Below are 19,879 nucleotides of genomic sequence, written 5' to 3' on the forward strand. Positions count from 1 at the left end.
ATAGCCAGAAAAACTACTTTTTAAGGTATCACTTAAATACATTCATTTTAATTTTTTGAGATGGAGTTTTGCTCTTGTTGCCCAAGTTGAAGTGCAGTGGCATGATCTCGGCTCACCACAACCTCCGCCTCCCAGGTTCAAGCGATTCTCCTGCCTCAGCCTCCTAAGCAGTTGGGATGACAGGCATGTGCCACCACACCCAGCTAATTTTGTATTTTTTAGTAGAGATAGGGTTTCTCCATGTTGGTCAGGCTGGTCTCAAACTCCTGACCTCAGGTGATCCACCTGCCTCGGCCTCCCAAAGTGCTGTGATTACATGCCTGTAATCCTAACTGCGTTGGGATTATAATCATTACTTGCCTGTAATCGCAGCACTTTGGGAGGCTGAGGCAGGCAGATCTGCCCGGCCCATTTATTTTAATAAAAAAAATTAAATTTTGAGACACAGTCTCAAAAAAGGATCTATTGTGTCCAGGAAGTTGAGGCTGCAGTGAGCCGTGTTCATGCTACTGCACTCCAGTCTGGGTGACAAAGTGAGTCCTTGTCTAAAAAAAAAAAAAAAAAAAAAAAAAATTTAGTCAATTGGTCTCTTTAGTAAAAGGAGTTAGATTTCATAAAAAATAGTTTAATTAGAAATAGCTTACGTTGGCTGGGCGCGGTGGCTCATGCCTGTAATCCCAGCACTTTGGGAGGCTGAGGCAGGTGGATCACCTGAGGTCAGGAGTTCGAGACCAGCCTGACCAACATGGAGAAATTCTGTCTCTTAAAAATAAATAAATAAGCTTATGTTTGAGCCCAAGAGTTCCAGGTTGCAGTGAGCCATAATTGCACCATTGCACTCCAGCCTGGGTGACAGAGAGTGACAAAAACAAAAACAAAAAACAAACAAACAACAAGAAGAAAAAACACCATCCCCTGTGGTAGACATTTCTAAATCACTGTTTGTCATCTGTGGAAGATTTAATTGTGTGCACCCAAATAGGCTCATATCAGAGGCTGTTCATAGGGATACTGAGGAAATAACAGAAAGAAATGAAGTTTTTACCAGACGCCCAGAGCTGCAAAGATCCTCATTTTTTATTTCTAGCAACCAAAAGATCATCCAACAAATATCATAGCACTTGGTGTAACACTTTCTGCAGATGATCAACTCTTAATTATTTCCTGGATGAATGAATGAGTGAGTTTCAGGACTAGGTTAGAAACAGATGTAAACATGTTTTGCATGACACCAAAAAAAGCGACATGACACAATTTAAGAGCTTTTGTCCTCCAAGTTCTTTCACTTATATTACATTCTTCAATCCTGACACCTATTTAGTGAGTGGCCAAATGAATATTGTCATTTTATAGAAGAGGCAATTGAAGCTCAGTCCCTTGCCCAGGGTCATACTTCAGGATAGTGAGTCTCCTGACTGCTAATGTCATGTTCCTTCCACCACCACAGAGCTGATTTGTGAAAAGCAGACTCCAACACTTGCATTCTGAAATTCCAACCCCACTTGAGCGAAGTTTACAAAGCGTTTGGTGGTTTACTTTCCTGAGATCAGGTGTGGCCCCAAGTCTTTTCTCCCATAAGCCTCTTATCCCCTTCCCAGTGTCTTGGCCTCTCAGCAATGATCCTGAGCCTGATCCTCACCTGGGAAGTACGTACAGGAACTCAGCGTCAAGTCATCTTGTGGCTGACTATTGCCTGATCCTGGTGGCCCAGTGTTTGAGAGTAAGTTTCTGTCCTAAGTAATCAAGTCTTAAGTGCTTCCTTGGGACACAGATTTTTAGCAGTTGAGTTAATTTCGCATTAGTTACCCACTTGTTTTGTGGCTGGTTTCTGCTCTTGATACATTGATCTGTCTGGATTTTGGCATTGCATTGCCTGTGCTTCCCAGTGCCTTGCTTCCAAAAGCAGTTGTTCAGGGTCTCTGGGGTCTGTGGACACCTCACCTCTGCGTCACAAATGTGTGTGAATAATTTGTGGCTCCTCTGCTGCTCTGCACTTTGTGGCTCAGCCTGTTCAAAGAATAGGCTGCTCGTGGTCTCAGGAAATCCTCCTCACCTCTCTGAGGCCAGGCCAGTTCTCCCTGGGCCCTTGAACACTCCTGGCATACAGAGACTTGGGCTAAAGTTAGGACATCTGAGGTCAGTCACCAGTCGACTTAGCAGTCGCCCTGCTAAGCCATAAGGGAGCCTGAGGCAAAAAGAGAAATATGGACCCCTCCACACACTTATCAAAATTTCCTCCCATATTTTGAACAGTCCCTAAATATAACTCTATATAAAGCCCTGTGTTGCTCAGGCTGTTCACGTGCCATGTGACTCTTAGGGGAAGCAGCAGGCTACAGAGGCTGGATCTGAGACCAGTGGGCTGATTGGAAATGACTGTTCCCCCTGCACAATAACGCCGGGTTGTAAAACACACAGCTTGTCTTTGTTTGAAATTTTGATGTTTGGTTCATCACGGATTTTTTTTTTGGCATTAACTTTGATTCTTAAACATTTGTGTTTAACTACGTATTTTGGTTGATGAGGTTTTTTTTTTGGTGCTCTTAAATTTTGTGCCCCAGGCAAGTGCCTCCCTCGTCTCTTCCTGACTCCAGCCCTGTCAGTCACTTCCAGCTGGTCCTCTCGTTGCCGTGATCACTGGAAAAACCAAGTTCACACCCCACTGTGCTGTCCCGGTTTCTGCTCCCTTGTCCTCTCTGTACTTTTCCATCTTCCCGGTCTTCACTTTCTCAGCCTCCTTCCTCTGCACCGTCTGCAGCATTTATTCCATTGTTAGCAAGCTCCTCCACATCTCCTGTAATTTCAGACTCCTGTCTCCCACTCCTGGCCTTAACTAAAACCTGGCTCAATCCCCACAAGCATTCTTCTGTAGCTCTTTTCTTCTTTCCACCCAAGGACTGTTGGTGGTGGAAGGGAAGGAGGAGGTGCTGGCTTCCTCCTGGCTCTTCTCAGCTTCTTCTTGGCTGTGGGTCGTTCGTTCTCACATCCAGGAACATCCTCCTGTGACGGTCTGGTGTTCACGTAGATTTTCCCCACCGTCTGCTTGAGGTCGCCCACCAGTAAGTTGGAGCTCATTCCCCTCATTCGCGGAGGACGTGGGGGTTGAGCGTACTCTTCCTGTTGAAGATGTCTGCCACAAGCGAGGATATTCTGATGGCTTTTAGATTTCCCGACCCAGAACTTGGCTTGCAGTTCCTGACCTTCTCATGACTTTCTCTTCTAATCCTGGGTAGCCACCTGCTTCCTGGGCTTCATCGTTCATTGTGTTAGAATTGGAAACAAATACCAAAAGTTTGACGGGGTGTGGTAGCTCATGCTGTAATCCCAGCACTTTGGGAGGTGAGGTTGGGGCATTACTTGAGTTCAAAAGATTGAGATCAGCCTGGGCAATGTGGCAAAACCCCATCTCTACCAGAAATACGAAAACATTTGCTGAGTGTGGTGGTGCATGCCTGTGGTCCCAGCTACTTGGGAGACTGAGATAGGAGAATCACTTGAACCTGGAAGGCAGAGGTTGCAGTGAGCCAAGATTGTGCCACTGCACTCCAGCCTGGGCAACAGAATGAGACTCTGTCTAAAAAAAAAAAAAAAAAAAAAAAAAAGCCGGGCGCGGTGGCTCAAGCCTGTAATCCCAGCACTTTGGGAGGCTGAGGCAGGTGGATCACGAGGTCAAGAGATCGAGACCATCCTGGTCAACATGGTGAAACCCCGTCTCTACTAAAAATACAAAAAATTAGCTGGGCATGGTGGTGTGTGCCTGTAATCCCAGCTACTCAGGAGGCTGAGGCAGGAGAATTGCCTGAACCCAGGAGGCGGAGGTTGCGGTGAGCCGAGATCGCGCCATTGCACTCCAGCCTGGGTAACACGAGCGAAACTCCGTCTCAAAAAAAAAAAAAAAAAAAGAAAAAAAGGAAAAGAAAAAAAAGTTTTACTTTAATTTTCTGTTCTTCCCTACCAACCAGCTGCTTTCTGCCTCTCCTGTGGCCTAACTCCCATCCTGCCATCCTCTTCCTCCATTCCACCGTCTCTAATGCTAGATCACTAAGTTTTCTTTCTGTCTTTTTAGGCTTCTAGGCTTTCTTCATTCTCTACTTGGAAATTCATGGTTATTCACCTAATCTACCACTTCCTTTGCACCCTTACCCTTCCGTCACACTCATCCATATAATTCAAACCCTAAATAAATCTGTCTTCCCTCTATCCTATAGATGTTAGGTTAGGCATGGCTGGAGAAAGACAAGATACAGTCTTTTTGCTCCATCATTAGCTGGTCCTCTAGTGGGACATTTTTTTTTTTTTTCTCACGGTATAACCACAGCCTCCCCCATGTCCCAGGGCAGTGAACTGAGATAAGGCAGAAATTTGCCTTGCAGAACTCCAGGCTGCATCACTGACCATGTGGGTCCCCTGGAAACATGTCTGTGGAGAATGGGAATGTGAGAGATGGGAAAATTATTCTTCAAAGTTTATATCTTAGACTACACTCTAAGGAGTTACGATCTCTTGCTCTATGGCCGTTATCGGCTATTAGCATAAGCATATACCCATGTATATATATTCTCTAAATCAGCTACGTGATATACTTTGACTCGCTGCAGCATGTCTGAACAGAACTGGGCAAGCTCCAAACCCTGGTGCCTGCTGTTCTGTATTTGGAAACCTTCCTGACCTTCTCCTGACTAGCTTCCTCTTCTTCTTCATCTTCTTTCCCCTTATCTATTCAGGAAATTTACAAGTTTTTAGCCAATTGGGTCAAGCATGGAATGTGAGGTCCCATTCCGGCCAATGGAAACTGGACACAGCAGCCGGGTGATTTGCGTCGGGTTGTAAAAGTTATAAATGTCCATCTCCTCTGTTCGGGTGTGCTCTCCTGGCAAGACTGCTAGCGAGTTGGACTCCTCCTGCAAGAAGTAAACTAGCCTTGCTGAGCGAGCCACTGTCTCACTGTGGATTTTTCCGGATGTTATGAACCTGTTTCCAACAGGGAATGTGCTGTCTGAAAGCTGGCTCAGGGGAGTAAATACTGACAGGACCTATCCTCTTTCGAAATGCACCTCCCACTTCAGCCTACTCCCCATCACCATAGCAACCCGTAACTCATAAACACAGCGGAGGGAGAGGAGTGTCTGAGTGGACTGAGAGGGCTGGCAGGTGCTGCCTTTGCCACCGTTTGCAAGGTCTCGTCGTCCCTGGTTCTGTTCTTCTCTTCTTTTGACTTCAATATGTTCTGTGGTTTCCAGCGGCCACAAGATTCTTCAGAGGGCTCTCACAGCCAAAAACATCACTTTGAACTTTATGAATATTGTTTAAGTTAGAAACGGAAAAATTCATGTCTTAAGCCTCTTATCTGGGAATAACCTAAGTATATGCCAAATAAAAAAGGAGGACTATAACAACTTTTAGGCTAAAAGGAAATGTTGTGCATTATGAAATAGTGAATTACCATCACAAAACTGTCTTGCGAAACAAAAAAAAAACAAAAACAAAACAAACAAAAAAAACCCCAGGCCAAGTGTGAAATGAGCTGAGGCTCAGTATTAGTCATTTCTGTTTCCCTGCGTGGCCCCATTTCTACATTGCCTGCTGCAGCGACAGCCAGGAGAGTCTCCCTGGGGCCTGCCGCAGCAAAATGCAAGGGGACCCTGAATCCTGGGCCCAGAATCATTTGGAAGATGAATGGGGGACCTCAGAGGGATCTGCAGAGGCCAGTGAAGGCCAAGACGAGGCTGAAGCAGCCAGGAAGTCCCACCTGAGAGGCCCGCCTAGAGGCGGCTCTATTGGGGAAGTGGGAACTGGTGATGTGCTGGTAAATTAGCTCTCTAGGAAATACACAACATAATAGCTTAGTTTAAAAGAGTCATAGTGTTTACTAATTTCTGTGGTGTAAATACTACCACTGCAGTTGATTTCAAGCTCTCAACATGTTACCAAACAGAGATGAGAAAAGCAGTGTGCCATCAGCTCTTGAAGGCTGCGATGAGCCAGCTCCAGAACCATTATCAGTGGGGAAAGCAGTGACTGCAGGGATGAGGGATGCCGTCCCCACGAAGGCCAGGGAGAATCTGGATGCAGCACAGTGATCTAGGTGCCGTTCTCACACCCTCTTTCCCTGCCGCTGTGACATTACATAAGTCATGGTTAAAAGAAGCCTACGTTTTCTTTGCATTCTGAGTTGAACTGAGAGTTACTCTGGTGCCCTCCTACATATGGGATGAAACCTAAGCTTGTTTACATGGCATATAGGCCTAAATAATCTGCTTCTACTTGAATTTCTAGATTCACTTATTCTTCTTTGTCATGTTCATTTTCTCTTCCTGGACTAATATTCATCCCACTTTTTTGTTTTTGATTGCCCAAATTCTATGCATTTTTTAAAAAAATGGATACACCCCAGTCTCACAGTTATGTAGTTGAAGAAAGTATTGGAAGTATTTTGATAGCCGTTCAAAGGAATTGGTGGCTATTCTTTGCTATTATGGCAAAACAAATGGTACCTTCTTAAAAGTTAGTTGCCGGACGGATCCAAGATGGCCAATTAGGAGCAGCTCAGGATTGCAGCTCCCAGTGAAAGCACGGAGGGTGAGTGGACGCTGCATTTCCAGACGGATTTTTATTGCCCACAGACCAGGAGATTCACAGGCGGAGGAGCCCCAGGGGTAGCCAGCGCGGCTGTTTTGGCCAGCGCAGCTGTTTGAACTGGCGCAGCCGGCGTGGCTGTTTCGGCTGGAGCGGCTGTTTTGGCGCCCCAGCGTGGCGGTTCTCTGTACGAAATACACGGGTCCGGGCACCATTTTAGCTGGAAATTGGAGCTCCGGGAAGACAGAGTCGCCCATTCAACTGATAGAAAAGGGGACTGAAACAGGGAGTCAGGCCAGGAGGTTCCCGGGCAAAAAAGTGCCACGAATCTGAGCACGGCTGTTTCAGCCGGCACAGTGGATCACTGCATGGGAAATCACACAGATCCCAGCACCTTTTCAACAGGTGACTGGAACACCTGAGAGACAAAAAAAAAAAAAAAAAAAAAAAGGCTCTGAGGCAGGGACCCAGGTGATCAGGCTCAGCTGGTCCCACCCCCACAAAGAAACAGCAATCTGAAAGGCTCTGGATTGAGAGTTTCACAGCAAGCACAGCTGAACCCGGGACAGTCTAGGTCTGTGGGGGAGGGGCATCCTCCATTACTGAGGCACTCCACCAACCACTCCAAAACCACACCAAATGGTAAAGAGCATCAACACAATGAAGAAACTGCATCAACTAACCGGCAAAACAGCCAGCTAGTACCAAAATGGCAGGATCAAATTCACACATAACAATATTAACCCTAAATGTAAAGGGCTAAATGCCCCAATCAAAAGACACAGAATGGCAAATCTGATAAAAAGTCAAAACCCATTGGTGTGCTGTATCCAGGAAACCCATCTCACATGCAAGGATACACAAAGGTTCAAAATAAAGGGATGGAGGAAGATTTACCAAGCCAAAAAAAAAAAAAAAAAAAAAAAAAAAAGCAGAAGTTGCAATTCTAGTCTCTGATAAATAGACTTGAAACCAACAAAGATCAAAAGAGACAAAGAAGGACATTACATAATGGTAAAAGGATCAATGCAACAAGAAGAGCTAACGATCCTAAATATATACGCACCCAATACAGGAGCACCCAGATACATAAGGCAAGTTCTTAATGACTTACAAAGAGACTTAGACTCCCACACAATAATAGTGGGAGACTTTAACACCCCATTGTCAATATTAGACAGATCAATGAGACAAAAAATTAACAAGGATATCCAGGACTTGAACTCAGACTTGGACCAAGCAAACCTAATAAACATTTACAGAACTCTCCACCCCAAATCCACAAAATATACATTCTTCTCAGCACCACATCACACCTGCTCTAAAACTGACCACATAATTGGAAGTAAATCACTCTTCAGGAATACAAAAGAATGGAAATCATAACAAGCAGTCTCTCAGACCACAGTATAATCAAGTTAGAACTTTGAGAAACTAACTCAGAACCGCACAGCTTCATGGAAACTGAAAAACTGGCTCTTGAATGTTGACTGGATAAACAATGAAATGAAAACAGAAATAAAGATGTTCTTTGAAACCAACAAGAAAGAAGATACAACATACCAGAATCTCTGGGACACATTTAAAGCAGTATCTAGAGGAAAATATATAGGAATAAATGCCCACATGAGAAGCAAGGAAAAATCTAAAATCGACACCCTATCATCAAAATTGAAAGAGCTAGAGGAGAAAGACCAAGAAAACTCAAAACCTAGGAGAAGACAAGAAATAACTAAGATCACAGCAGAACTGAAGGAGATAGAGACACAAAAAACCCTTGAAAAAAATCAATAAAGCCAGGAGCTGGTTTTTCAAAAAGATGAACAAAAGAGACAGACCACCAGCCAGATTAATAAAAAGGAAAAGAGAGAAGAATCAAATAGACGCAATAAAAAACAGTAAAGGGAATATCACCACAGAGTCCACAGAAATACAAACCACCATCAGAGATTATTACAAACATCTCTATGCACATAAATTAGTAAACCTGGAAGAAATGGACAAATTCTGGGACACTTGCATCCTCCCAAGCCTAAACCAGGAAGAAACCAAAACCCTAAATAGACCAATAATAAGGTCTGAAGTTTAGGCAGCAATTAAGAGCCTACCACCCAAAAAAAGCCCAGGTCCAGATGGGTTCACAGCCGAATTCTACCAGACATACAAAGAGGAGCTGGTACCGTTCCTTCTGAAACTATTCCAAACAATCCAAAAAGAGGGAATCCTTCCCAAATTATTTTACAAGACCAACATCATCCTGATACCAAAACCCGGCAGAGACTCAACAAGAAAAGAGAACGTCAGGCCAATATCCATGATGAATATAGATGCAAAGATCTTCAATAAAATACTGGCAAACTGTTTGCAACAGCACATCAAAAAGCTTATCCACCATGATCGAGTAGGTTTCATCCCCGGGGATGCAAGCCTGGTTCAACATACGCAAGTCCATAAACGTAATTCACCACATAAACAGAACCAAAGACAAAAACCACATGATTTTCTCAATAGATGCAGAGAAGGCCTTTGACAAAATTCAACAGCCCTTTATGCCAAAAACCCTCAATAAACTAGGTATTGACAGAACGTATCACAAAATAATAAAAGCTATTTACGACAAACCAACATGCAATATCATACTGAATGGGCAAAAACTGGAAGCATTCCCTTTGAAATCTGGCACTAGACAAGGATGCCCTCTCTCACCACTCCTATTCAATATAGTATTGAAAGTCCTAGCCAGAGCAATCAGGCAAGAAAAAGAAATAAAGGGTATTCAAATAGAAAAGGAGGAAGTCAAGTTGTCTCTATTTGCAGACAACATGATTGCATATCTAGAAGATACCATCATCTCAGCCCAAAATCTCCTGGAACTGATAAGCAACATCAGCAAAGTCTCAGGATGCAAAATTAATGTGCAAAAATCACAAGCATTCCTATACACCAGTAACGGATGTAAAGAGAGCCACATCAAGAATGAACTGCCATTCACAATTGCTACAAAGAGAATAAAATACCTGGGAATACAACTAACAAAAAATGTAAAGGACCTCTTCAAGGAGAACTACAAACCACTGCTTAACAAAATAAGAGAGGACACAAACAGATGGAGAAACATTCTGTGTTCATGATTAGGAAGAATCAATATCGTGAAAATGAGCATACTGCCCAAAGTAATTTACAGATTCAATGCTATCCCTATCAAGCTACCAATGACCTTCTTCACAGAACTGGAAAAAACCACCTTAAACTTCATATAGAACCAAAAGAGAGCCCGCATAGCCAAGTCAATTCTAAGCAAAAAGAACAAAGCTGGAGGCATCACACTACCAGACTTCAAACTATACTACAAGGCTACAGTAATCAAAACAGCATGGTACTGGTACCAAAACAGAGATATAGACCAATGGAACAGAACAGAGGCCTTGGAGGCAACGCCACACATCTACAACCATCTGATCTTTGATGAACCTGACAAAAACAAGCAATGGGGAAAGAATCCCCTGATTAATAAATGGTGTTGGAAAAACTGGCTAGCCATGTTCAGAAAGCAGAAACTGGACCCCTTCCTTACACCTTATACTAAAATTAACTCCAGATCAATTAAGGACTTAAACATAAGACTTAATACCATAAAAATCCTAGAAGAAAATCTAGGCAAAACCATTCAGGACATAGGCATAGGCAAGGACTACATGACCAAAACATCAAAAGCATCGACAAGAAAAGCCAAAATAGACAAATGGGACCTATTCAAACTCCACAGGTTCTGCACAGCAAAAGAAACAGTCATTAGAGTGAATCGGCAACCAACAGAATGGGAAAAAATTTCTGCAGTCTACCCATCTGACAAAGGGCTGATATCCAGAATCTACAAAGAACTAAGACAGATTTACAAGAAAAAAATGAACAAGCCCATTCAAAAGTGGGCAAAGGATATGAACAGACACTTTACAAAAGAAGACATACATGAGGCCAACAAACATATGAAAAAATGCTCATCATCACTGGTCATTAGAGAAATGCAAATCAGAACTACATTGAGATAACATCTCACACCACTTAGAATGGCGATCATTAAAAAATCTGGAGACAACAGATGCTGGAGAGGATGTGGAGAAATAGGAACACTTTTACACTGTTGGCGGGAGTGTAAATTAGTTCAACCATTGTGGAAGTCAGTGTGCGATTCCTGAAGGACCTAGACACAGAAATCCCATTTGACCCAGCAATCCCATTACTGGGTATATATCCAGAGGATTATAAATCATTCTACTATAAGGACACATGCACACGAATGTTCACTGCAGCACTGTTTACAATAGCAAAGACCTGGAACCAACCCAAATGCCCATCGATGATAGACCGGATAAGGAAAATGTGGCACATATACACCATGGAATACTATGCAGCCATCAAAAACGATGAGTTTGTGTCCTTTGTAGGGACATGGATGAACCTGGAAACCATCATTCTCAGCAAACTGACACAAGAACAGAAAATCAAACACGTGTTCTCACTCATAAGCGGGTGTTGAACAGTGAGAACACATGGACACGGGGAGGGGAGCATCACACACTGGGGTCTGTAGGGGGGAAATAGGGGAGGGACAGTGGGGCGTGAGGTTTTGGGGAGAGATAGCATGGGGAGAAATGCCAGCTATAGGTGAAGGGGAGGAAAGCAGCACAGCACACTGCCATGTGTGTACCTATGCAACAATCTTGCTTGTTCTTCACTTGTACCCCAAAACCTAAAATCCAATTAAAAAATGAAAAAAAAAGTTAGTTGCCATATAAAATCTGAAACTATAATAAACAGAGTAACAGGCTTCGTTACATATAAAGCATTGGCCTGTCTTGTACTTTGAATTAGTCTTTATGTGTGATTTAGTGACATCTTGCGCTGGTTCATATGCATTTTAAAATTTATATTTTTTTGGTGGAAATCGGTCTTTCCATGTTGCCTAGGCTGGTTTTGAACTCTTGGGCTCAAGCAATCCTCCCACTTTGGTCTTCCAAAGTACTCAGATTATAGACATAAGCCACAATAAGCATTTTTAGAGTCAATTTAGGCAGCAGAAAGCCTTTTCTGAATTCCCTAGAGTTGAAATGTTGGTTGATACAGCTTTTTGCAATAACAAAATATTCTATAGCTGTGTCGTTCTATACGGCAGCCATTGGGCACATGTGATTTTGAGCACTTTAAATGTGCTAGCATGAGTAAGGAACTGAATTTTTAATTTTAATTAATTTAAATTTAAATAACCACACTTAGGTAGTGGCTAGCATAATGGATAGTGCAGCTCTAGAATGAGGTGTGTTCCCCTTTTCATGTTCATAAAATACATTCTTCATTGATGTTTCCCTTAACATTTGTTGTTGTCTTTGCCTGTTTCCCCACCAGATGGCGCCCACTTTGAGGGAAAGGAATGGGTTTGCAGTTTGTTGGCTCTCGGTAAATGTCATTTGAATGAATGATCAGTGCTGGGCCAACCAACACTGGCAACTGCCTCATGCAGCCATGGACCCTCCGCTACGCTAGCTGACCAGGCCTTTACTTTTAGGCCATCGACTAGACCTGACTCTCTGCTAGACTGACTTCATTCCTAGAAAAGTTGAGTGAAATACAAAAAGTCATAATCTATTTGAAGGCATCAGAAAGCTACCCAAACAGCTAGGAATTGAGAAGGCACACATTTCTGGGAATGCACTTTTCACTTGCTCCATCTCTACTTAGATTAACATTTAAGGTTTCCCTTGGATCATGACCTAAGGTATCCATCTCTCCATTTCTGGACCCACATGTCGGTTATCTGCTAGACTCATGCTTCTATGTGCTTGTCCCTACAATCATAGCTATACTATAAATTGCCTAGATATTTGGCCTGGATCTTGTCCTCTCTCAGTCTTTAACAATGTGTCACCTCTTGAGAATGGTTTTAATTTACTGGTTCATAAGATACACACATTTTCTTTTATAGTCATTATCATTATTCTCAATATAGACCTGCCCATTCAAGAGGTCCCCTCAAGCTTTTATTTTTATATTTTTCTGAGACAGGGTCCCGCTCTGTCATCCAGGGGAGTGCAGTGGCACGATCTCGGCTCACTGCAGCCTTGATCTCCCTGGGCTCAGGTAATCCTCCCATCTCAGGCTCCTGAGTAGCTGGGACTACAGGCACCCACCACCATGTCTGGCCAATTTTTGTGTTTTTTGTAGAGATGAAGTTTTACCATGTTGCCCAGGCTAGTTTTGAACTCCTGAGCTTACAAGTGTAAGCCATCACACCTGGCCACCCAAGCCCTTTAACATTTGATTTTGGCCCAGTCGCTGAGCTGCTGCCAAGGACCCAGCAGCCTCCCCCTAGAGACCCCTCGCTTCCCGATGTTCCGTCCCCCCTGCCCGCCTTCTCCCGCCGCCGCCGCCTTCCGCAGGCTGTTTCCACCGAGGAAAAGGAATCTTGTCATATGTCCGCTATCCAGAACCTCCACTCTTTCGACCCCTTTGCTGATGCAAGTAAGGGTGATGACCTGCTTCCTGCTGGCACTGAGGATTATATCCATGTAAGAATTCAACAGAAGACCCTTACTAGTGTCCAAGGAATCGCTGATGATTACGATAAAAAGAAACCAGTGAAGCCGTTTAAGAAGAAGTTTGCCTGCAATGGTACTGTAATTTAGCATCCAGAATATGGAGAAGTAATTCAACTACAGGGTGACCAACGCAAGAACATATGCCAGTTCCTCGCAGAGACTGGACTGGCTAAGGACGATCAGCTGAAGGTTCATGGGTTTTAAGTGCTTGTGGCTCACTGAAGCTTAAGTGAGGATTTCCTTGCAATGAGTAGAATTTCCCTTCTATCCCTTGTCACAAGTTTAAAAGCCTCACAGCTTTTATAATGTAACCATTTGGGGTCTGCTTTAACTTGGACTAGTGTAACTCCTTCACGCAATAAACTGAAAAGAGCCATGCTGTTTAGTCTTGAAGTCCCTCATTTAAACGGAGGTCAAGCAGTAGGTGCCTGGTAGTGTCAAGCTTGAAACCAAGCAGTACCTTCACGTTTCAACCAAGCCCAGAGCCCTAAGATCACAACCATGGCCAGAAGCTCCTCTGCTCTCCCTCTGCAGAGTTCCCTGCCCTAAGAGAATGTTATCACCTGAACAGTCCTCAGTGAATCTGAGAGGAGAGGATGGGGTAAGGCGGCACCAGCAGCTGTACCACTAGAAGGGAGCCTTTGGTGGTAGAAGATACCCTGGTGTCTCCAGCCTGACCTGGTCAGAGCTCAGAGAGGCCCCCTTTCCTCTAGTGAGATGATAGGACATCTGGCTTGCCACAAAGATCTGTTTGACTAGACGTATCCTAGCTAAGGGATGTCCAAACATCAGAATGTGAGGCCAACCTTCTATCAGAGTTAAATTTTTGACAAGGGAACAAATCTGAAACTGATAAGTCGTGTAGCTAGCTGTAGAGCTTGTACCTTAATAGCAGCAGCTGCCTAATGCCATGTGAAGTAACAAACTGGTTTTTGGTTTTTTTTTGCCTTTCAGTTTTAATGTTATGTGTAATATATTTAAACCCTTATTTAAATAAAACTTGTTTTCAGAAAAAAATAAAATAAAACTTGATTTTGTAATTGGTGTATGTTACTTTTGTACCCTGGTCATTTTACCTATTGTATTTAAAATAAGCCATGCAATTAGCTGAGTGGAAGTGAACATGTATCATTCTTTTAAAAAATAAAAATAACTAGATGTGCTGCTACGTGCCTATAGTCCCAGCTATTCAGGAGGCTGAAGTGGTAGGATCTCTTAACCTGAGAGGTATTGGCTGCAGTGAGCCGAGATCATACCACTGCACCCCAGCCTGGGTGATAAGAGTGAGACCCTGTCTCAAAAAAAGAGATAGATATTTAATAAGTATCCAAACTGAATATTAAATGCCATTTTATATAGATGATCATATAATTTTCTACTTTATTCATGTGGTAAAATCACACTGATTAATTTTTAAGTATAAATTAGCCTTTTACTCTGCTTTTGTTTTAAAAAAAATTTTTTTAAATTAAATTTTGTTTCATTTCGGTTTTTGAGATAGGATCTTGCTCTGTCAACCAGACTGGAGTGTAGTGGTGCGATCTCCACTCGCTGCAACCTCTGCCTCCCGGGCTCATGCCAGCCTCTCATCTTAGTGTCCTGAGTGGCTGGAACTATAGGCAAGCACCACTATGCCTGGCTAATTTTTGAATTATTTGTAGAGACAGAGTATCACTATGTTGCCCAGGCTAGTCTTGAACTCCTGGGCTCAAGTGATCCACCCACCTAGGCCTCCTAAATTATTGGGATTATGGGCATCAGCCACCTCACCTGGCCAATCTTGTGTTCTTTGAATAAGTCCAATCTGGATGGGATATATAGCATAGAGCCATATTTGATTCGCTCATATTTTGTTTCAGATTTTTGCATCTATGTTCATAAGAGAGAATGGCCTATAATTTTTCTTTTTGGTAGCATCATTACCTAGTTCTGCTATCATGGTCATGAAGGCCTGACAAAATGCAGTTGGAGCATAAATGCCCCAGATCCTCTGGGTCAGGTAACTGAGGAAAAAGGTCTCCTAGATCTCCCCAGAGGGCTCGAGCTCTAGCTACTCACAGTGGCAGTCTGTTTAATGACCAACTTTTTTTGGCTGGCTTCCTTTTCTTGTTTTTCTTCCTCGCTTCCCTACTAATGCTTCCCAAAATCACCTCCTTATGTTCAAATCCTTCCCTTGGGATCTGCTTCAGGGGGAACTCAAAGTCAGGATCTTGAGCTCTTAATTCCTGGCTGTTTTGGTAGCTTTCTGATGCTTTCAAACAAACGACTTTTGTATTTTATCCAACTTTTCTAGGTGTTCCTGGTGGAAGAATTGGTTGGCTGTAATCTAGTCTATCATGGCTGAAAGAGAAATTGAAACATATGTCTATCATAAAAAAAATTAAACATGATAGCATAATTTGGTAACTTCCCTAATAGTTGGATTCATTCTTTAATATTTATCAGTTCTGATAGAAAGTAACCCTGGTAAAGTAGCGAGTCCTAACCTTTATTTGTTTATTTATTTATTATTTTTTGAGACAAGGTCTTGCTCTGTCGCCCAGGCTGGAGGGCAATGGCAGAATCTCGGCTCACTGCAACCTCTGCCTCCTGGGTTCAAGTCATCCTCCTATCTCAGCTCCTGAGTAGCTGGAACTATAGGTATATACTACCGTGCCTGGCTAATTTTTGTATTTTTTTGTAGAGACAAGGTATCGCCATGTTGTCCAGAGCAGTGTTGAACTTTTATTTATTTATTTATTTTATTGCATTTTAGGTTTTGGGGTACATGTGAAGAATATGCAAGACTGCAAATGATTTGGGAAAGATTCTCTCCTTTTGGATTGCTTGTAATAGTTTCAGAAGGAATGGTACCAGCTCCTCTTTGTATGTCTCATAGACTTCGGCTGTGTGTCCATTTGGACCTGGGCTCTTTTTGGGTGGAAGGCTATTAGTTGCTGCCTCAACTTCAGACCTTGTTATTGTTCTGTTCAGGGTTTTGACTTCTTCCTGGTTTAGGCTTGGGAGAATGCAAGTGTCCAGGAATTTATCCATTTCTTCCAGGTTTACTGGTTTATGTGCATAGAGTTGTTTGTAATAATCTCTGATGGTGGTTTGTATTTCTGTGGAATCTGTGGTGATATCCCCTTTATCGTTTTTTATTGTATCTATTTGATTCTTCTCTCTTTTCTTTTTTGTTAATCTGGCTAGTGGTCTATTTTGTTGATGTTTTTGAAAAACAAGCTCCTGAATTCATTGATTTTTTGAAGGGTTTTTTTTGTGTCTCTATCTCCTTCAGTTCTGCTGTGATTTACTTATTTCTTGTCTTCTGCTAGGTTTTGAGTTTTTTTGATCTTGTTCCTCTAGCTCTTTCAATTTTGATGGTAGGGTGTCGATTTTAGATCTTTCCTTGCTTCTTATTTGGGCATTTATTTCTATATATTTTCCTCTGGACACTGCTTTAAATGTGTCCCAGAGATTCTGATATGTTGTGTCTTTGTTCTTGTTGGTTTTGAAGAATATCTTTATTTCTTTTTGTTGTTGTTGTTGTTGTTGTTGTTTGTGGTGATAGTTTATTCAAGAATATCTGTAATAGGCATCCCTGCTCAATAGATAGTTACTAGGTAAGATCTGTATTAACAAATTAGTTTTCTCTACCAAATAGACATTTAAATAAGTTCAAAATAAAACATCTTACTGTAAAACAAAGGAACACAATTTTGTAAGAATTTAATGTGTAAACAAATACAGAAAAATAAGCATTATAGCAACCAGTTTTGCTCATGATAGCAATTTTAAAGACACTTCAACAACTACTTTTATCTAAGAGGCTATCTCTGCAAAATAAAATTCACTTTCCTATGGAATAATTTCACAGTCTCAGATTTTAAGCCAGGAAAATGAGATTCATGCTGGTAAAGCAACCTGCAAATTCTGCTTGTTCTCACAATTAACTTTAACATTGTAAAAAGAATGCTCTTAAAGGGGATGGCTGATGACCCAAGGGGCTGCCCTCTATCTGCAAGACTAAAATTGTCATGACAAATTCAAAGCTAAAAAAAGAAATGACCTTCAGTGTATTTGCCTGGTTCAAGTGGTTATCTGCAAATTTATAATAAGTAGATAAACAGAACAATATTGATAAGATTTCTGAGAACTAAATGGTATTTAGTTCTGGTACTAAGGTGGTGAGAGAATAAAACACCTATGTTAATTATCAACCCCAAATGACAACTTTATGTGTGGTTTCTATTCTAAGGCTTATTTTATTCATGTATTCCATTTAGAATCTTAAATTTGTTTTACAGTTTCCTTTAAACAAGAAATAATTCACAAATGGTTAATACAGCACTAAACTAATAAGACAGGTACTCACACCCATCTTGAATTATTTAATAAAGTATTGCCATTGAAAGTGATCTTTTTCCTGAGAAACTCGTGTTGCAAAATAGCACAAGACAATACACATTTTCTCGAATTTTCTGCATGAATACAAGATAGGAAAATCAGATTATATTTTGTGAGGAAAACATGTTTCTCAAAATTGTTTTCAGTTACTTCCCAAACTATAAATTTTTAGAGGGTGAGAACCAAATGTAAATTAAGAAGTCATCTTTAAAGAGAATAAATACATATAGTAAATTTTGGTTGGTGTTTAAACAACTTTTATAAGAAATTGTGTACACGTGGAGACACTAAGGCACATAAACAACCACGCTCAGTTTCAAGGTTGAGTTTAATAGTACAGGTAGAAATAAGATCTAGGGATCAGATTCTCACATTTCAGATTAATGATATCTTCCCAAAGGAGAAAAATAATTTCTTTTGGTAGATAACATTGCTAAATCATTTTTCAAATATATAATATGAATTTCCTTGAAAATCTTTGGCATTTGTGAGAGTCTTTGTAGGCTAAGGTTTTTAGGCATTTTTTCCCCCCAAAATATATAAAGTTGGGGGAGCTAGCTTTAAAGTTAAACAAAAAAATTAATCTTAATTTCAAAATGACCTGAGTTCATTTTGCATTCATATAAATCAAATGTACAACTTGAGTATTCTGAAACATAAAAGGTCACCATACTTCATAGAGTTCACACACATGCATTCTACAGTGATATTTATATTGCCAGAACTTATCTCACACTTACATAAAGGATAAAATAAAATGTCTTAGTCAAGTTTTTCCATAAGCCCAACTATTTGAAGATGTCCAAGTTATTACAGTGGGATGAATAATTTATATATCATACAGTATCAAGTGAGTCCCATATTCAAGTATTTATAATATTCACCCCATGTGAAAGTTTCTTTGCACTGGCTAAGACGTGAGCTGTGAACTTGATACTGCTCAGTTTGGTATTTTTCCCTGTGTGTATGTTTTCCATCACAAAACCTCTGTCTCACAATTCTGCACTTGTAAGAGCTCAGGTAGGTTTACGTAGTCAGAATGCAGTAGTCTAGAACATACTATGTTAAAATAAAAACTAAAATTATTTTCAAGTTTCTTTGTTTTTAAAGTGCTCTATGTGCTGTTATCTCAATTTTCAGGTTATAGAAATTCATTATGACTAGCAATAGTTTTATAAAAGATCAGCAGTTAAGCAAGAATGATTTCAAGTACCTATACACAGATTAAGAGAGCATAAATTCTTTAGGCACATTCATATTCAAATATGAAAAAATCCACGAGAGTACATAAGAGAGATGGCAGAGGTGTTTAGAAGGAATGTCAGAGTGTCAGGGACTAATTGGTAAGGTAACTAGTATGTAAACTCAAAGTGGTTTTGAATATTTTGGTAACAAATATTTGTCCAAAAAAACCAAAAACATAAATACTTATAGCTTATCAGAAATAAAATACAAAACAAGTCTGTCCAAATGTTCAGAAGCTGCATAAAAATATTTTTTGAAAAATTTCATGCCTAATAGGTTGCTTCATCCGTGTTGTCATCACTGTCTGCTCCAAAGTCATCTCCATCTTCAAAGTATGAATGAATGTAGTCATTTTCCTCTTCTTGGTCTTCTTCATCATATTCCTCCTGTTCTGCAGCATCATCATCTTCGTCATCCTCACCTTCTTTACTTTTCTCTTTGCTTCCTTCTTTCTCTTCATTTTCCTCATCTGATTTTTCACCATCACCTCTCTTTTCCAACGCCTCAATTTTTTTAAAAACATCTGCAGTATTAGCGAGTGAAGTGCCTTTGCCTGCGTCTTTTGCCTTTTTGGGTTTGGGGCCTGCTTTTTTACATTTATTTCTTGGCATCATCTCTCTTGGAAGTCTTCTCCAATCTGGTATCCATTCTTCCTTGTACACTTTCATATATCTTTTACTATACCTTTCAATACCTTGTCTTTCTTCAGGTGTTTCAATAAAGTAAGGCATTCTTTTCATTGTTTCTCTCAACTCCTGTTTCAAAGCCAGCATATATTCTTCACCTTCTCCTGTTTTCAGTGGCACTGGTTTATAATCTGTATCAGGAAATAATGGGGGTGGTTTCAACACTACATCAGGTAACTTTTCACCTTTGCTAAATCCAACAGCTTCAATATTAAAGGTATAAGCAGCACGTCCTCTTCCTTTATTCCCAGCCATCAGAACTAGTTATACCAGACGAGTGGGCAAATTCTGAAAGGCACTGCTCCCTAAGTCTCGAAGCGTGGGCAAAACTCTGCAGTGGAAGTGCCGGCCGGCAAGGAAGGGGTGCTGGCAGAGGACGCCGGCGCTCCAGAG

The 19,879-nt window shown here is 41.3% G+C and overlaps 2 pseudogenes; one reads left to right on the plus strand and one right to left on the minus strand.

Moving 5' to 3' along the window:
- Positions 1–13,004: 13,004 nt before the first annotated feature.
- LOC141581395 (eukaryotic translation initiation factor 1 pseudogene) lies at positions 13,005–14,196 on the plus strand (annotated as a pseudogene).
- Positions 14,197–18,831: 4,635 nt separating this feature from the next.
- LOC120362257 (DNA-directed RNA polymerase III subunit RPC7 pseudogene) lies at positions 18,832–19,879 on the minus strand (annotated as a pseudogene).

Source organism: Saimiri boliviensis, chromosome 15, assembly GCF_048565385.1.
Source record: "Saimiri boliviensis isolate mSaiBol1 chromosome 15, mSaiBol1.pri, whole genome shotgun sequence".
Taxonomy (NCBI): Eukaryota; Metazoa; Chordata; class Mammalia; order Primates; family Cebidae; genus Saimiri; species Saimiri boliviensis.